This window comes from Miscanthus floridulus, chromosome 9 (genome assembly GCF_019320115.1).
Source record: "Miscanthus floridulus cultivar M001 chromosome 9, ASM1932011v1, whole genome shotgun sequence".
Lineage (NCBI taxonomy): Eukaryota > Viridiplantae > Streptophyta > Magnoliopsida > Poales > Poaceae > Miscanthus > Miscanthus floridulus.
This window is the reverse complement of record NC_089588.1, coordinates 126,447,844-126,451,342: the sequence shown is the minus strand read 5'-3', so window position 1 is coordinate 126,451,342 and position 3,499 is coordinate 126,447,844.

The following is a 3,499-nucleotide window of genomic DNA, read 5'->3' as shown; positions in this document are numbered from 1 at the left end:
ATTCAAAATTACCTCTTGTCATGTTGTTGACTTGGTCAACACCGTGATAAGTGGCTTGTTGTAAAAACAATTTTGAAGATGTGATTTTGATGTTAGGCCGAGAAGGGAAAAGGTTGACTCGGGTTTGACCCAGAGACTATGTTGGAACTGAGAGGTTCCGGACAGAGTGACAGAGACAGGGGGGCCTCTGCCCGCCAGGACTCGCCCTCAGGCGGAGGCTCGGGAAAGGATGGATAGGTGAACTTGTGGGAAGCTGGCCCGAGAAAGTAGGGTTTCATTCATTCATTCACCTCTCTTCCGCACAGTTACAAGTGTTCCCTATTTATAGGGCTCAACTACTTCCTGACGGAATTTATTACAATGCCCCTCAACTGCTACAGTACATTCCTGGAATATTCCACCACTGGTCTCTCGTTTGCGGGGCAATCCTGCCACACCGTCTCCAAGTAACGGGCCTCCATAAGCGGCCGGCCCACCGCGCCTCGATCTTCGGCCCAAAGGCCCGGGTTCCCGATGCTGGCCTCCGTCTTTGGGGCGCGCCGTCACCTTGGCGGGTCTCCGCCGGTCCGGTCGGAGACATCGCCCGTATGTCTTTGCCCGGCCGCGTGGGGGCCATGGTTCCCGACGCTGGCCTACGTCATCGGGGGCGCGCCGTCGCCTTGGTGGGTCTCCACCGGTCCGGTCGGAGACACCAACCATGGGTCTCCGCCCGGCCACGCGGGGGCCTTGCTGGCGCACTCGCACGGACCACGGGCGCCCGCGCTTGAGTACCTACACACACTTAGGCAAGATTGTTTGTTTAATTAGTTCAGAGGTAAGGCGGCCTCCGCCCTCATCGCCGTAGGCGCCCGTGAGCCAAAGCGGGGCGGCGTCCGCCTGAGCATAGGTCGGAGGTCTCAGCGCCCGGCCTGGGTGGAATTCGCGACAAGCCCGTCGAGCCTCATGTAGTGTCCTACGAGCATAGCCATGAAAGTTTCTTTAGTCAGCGCCAGGTCTCTGCCCCATGACGGTCAAAGACGCCTTGGCGACACCATGCTATCGAAGGACTTCGTCACCCGCCGAAGCCGTGTTACAACAGTTCCCCCTTTTGAGACCATGGTTCGCCAGAGCATGCCATGAGCTCAAAACGCCTTGGCCTAAGGCGTCCGCGGGGGCGGAGGCCACATTCATCGGCGTCTTCGAGCGAGGCCCCGCTACTTCCCCCCTGGCCCGCTCTGGCATGGCCGCTGGTCTCGTTGAGAGTAGCCGTTGGGCAGCAAATCTAGCCGTTGTCCTAAGGCATGGCCATTTATGCCGTGTCATTTTCCATTGTATACCTTGCGACTTTTTCGGAGATGACCATTGTGCGGCAGGCAAATTTTCCAGAGGTGACCGTTGTATGGCGGGAGCTGGACCGCCTGCCCGCTGCCTATATAAGGGTGTTGTTGGTGGCGGGGTCCCCCCCCCCCGCATTGCTCATTCGCTTTCATTGCATTTGAGACATCACTCTCTACTCTCTTCGCTTTCGCCTTTCGCTGCCCTCGCGCGTTCCGTCTTTCTGCTTGCGTCTCGTGCTTAGGCTGCTATCGCGGTGGCTTTCCTTTCCGCCTCCGCCCAAACTCGCCGGCCCACCTTTTTCGGACCCTACCGCCACCTTCTCGGCGTTAGGGCCATCGGCTAGGGTGCGCGCTTTGAGGAGTGCATGCTTGCCTCTGCCTCCGCGTTGGAATTTGAAAAGCTGGTGGAGCAGGATTTGGGGAGTGTCTCTGCATCTGTCGGAGACCTGATCGCCGCGGATTCCAGAGATATGGCGATAAAGTCTTGGGATTTTGGCCCCTCTTCGATTACTGAGGAGGCAATCGTGGAGATGTTGAAGGAGTCATGTTTTCCTTCTTCCAGGGTAAAAATCCCTCCGCCGGGCCAGACTATTTTAGAACCGGAGGAGGGATATGCGGTGGTCTTTCGGGACTTCTTCACCTGCGGCCTCCACCTTCCTTACATCCCCTTCCTTCGCTGGGTGTTGGAGACCTTCAACGTCCAGCTCCACCATCTGACTCCTACTTCCTTCCTCACGCTTAGCAAATTTTGCTGGGCGTGCGTTTCTTACGGTGCCGAGCTAGATGTGGATACCTTCTGCGCGTACTATGAGCTACAGAAGCAGTCGAAGAAGAAGAAGGAGGTGCGAGAGGGCAAGGAGGTGGAGGTGACCTACCAGTATGGTAGTTGCACCTTTATGTCTAAGAGGAACCAAGGCACGGACCGCCTGGAGATCTCTTTCTGTTAGAAGGGCAAATGGTACCGTGGCTGGCTTGAGCAATGGTTCTACGTGAAGACCTACGGGGTCCGTAGCACTACCGAGGATGGCGCGGAGTTCTCGGAGTATCCATTGACTTCAAGGATGGAGGAGATGGCGCCGCTCACGCGCGTGGATCCACCGGAGGAGGTGTCTCCGACGAGGGAGGCTTGTGATCAGGCTTTTGCGGTAGCGTGCCGCTACTATGGTGGCCGCGACCTGGTGGAGGAGATTATGGCCTCCAACTACTGGCCCCTGGGCAAAAACAACCTAGCCTTTCGGCTGGAACAGGTGAAGGTTCCCGTTTTTGGACCGGAGGCCGTGATTCCGTTCCCCTGCTTCGGTCAGTCTTTGGGGGATGGGGTGACGGAGGACAGTTTTGTCTCTGAGGTTGAGGAAGCTGCAGGAGGGTTGGTTGGCAAGATTTTCGAGCGTGAGTACACGTCTCGGATGGTCGTGGCAGGCACTATGCTGCGGCTCAATCGAGTTTTTGAGGAGGTCAGGATCATCTACCGGGATCACGAGGTTCCCACTGAGGTCCTGGCTTCGATTGAGAAGAAGAAGAGGGCCTTCGTGAAGAATGTTACGGTGGAGGCCAAGTCTAAGAAGAGGAAGGGCGCCATTGTTGCTCGGGTGTCCGCGAAAAAGAAGAAGAGCAGTGCTCCATTGATCGCGCCGGCCATGTCTTCTGCCGGTAGTGCGGGCGTTGCCTCCGCCAGCAGTGAAGACGTTGAGAGTTCTTCCGTCCTGTCAGTGGACGCACGGGTTTTGAGCGGAGGGGATCGCGGCTTGCCTGTCTCTGTCGAAGAAGGAGCGAGAAAAGGATGGTTTGAGGGTTGATCTCACCAAGGCCCGAGATGCAGAGGTTTTGTCCGTCGAGCAGGCCCGTAGGGCGAACGAGCTGGCCGAGGGTCTCCGGCGAGAGCTTGCCTCTGAGAAGGAATCCGCAGCAGCATTGAGGGAGCAATTGTCTTTGACGACGAGGCGCTTGTACACTGTGAAGGGAGTCCTTGCTGCAACCGTTGGCCACTACCAGGCCACCGTCGCCGAGCTCGGAGGCGAGACCTCTGCTCCTCCGGAGGAAGACAGCGTGTACGCCCTCGCCTCCTAGCTAAAGCGTCACCTTGCGAAGCTCCCTGGTCTAATCAACGGCTGCATGGACTACGGGGCGCTAGCGGGGGTAGCGAATTATGCCAAACTTTTGGCATACGGCGGGTGTACGCATAC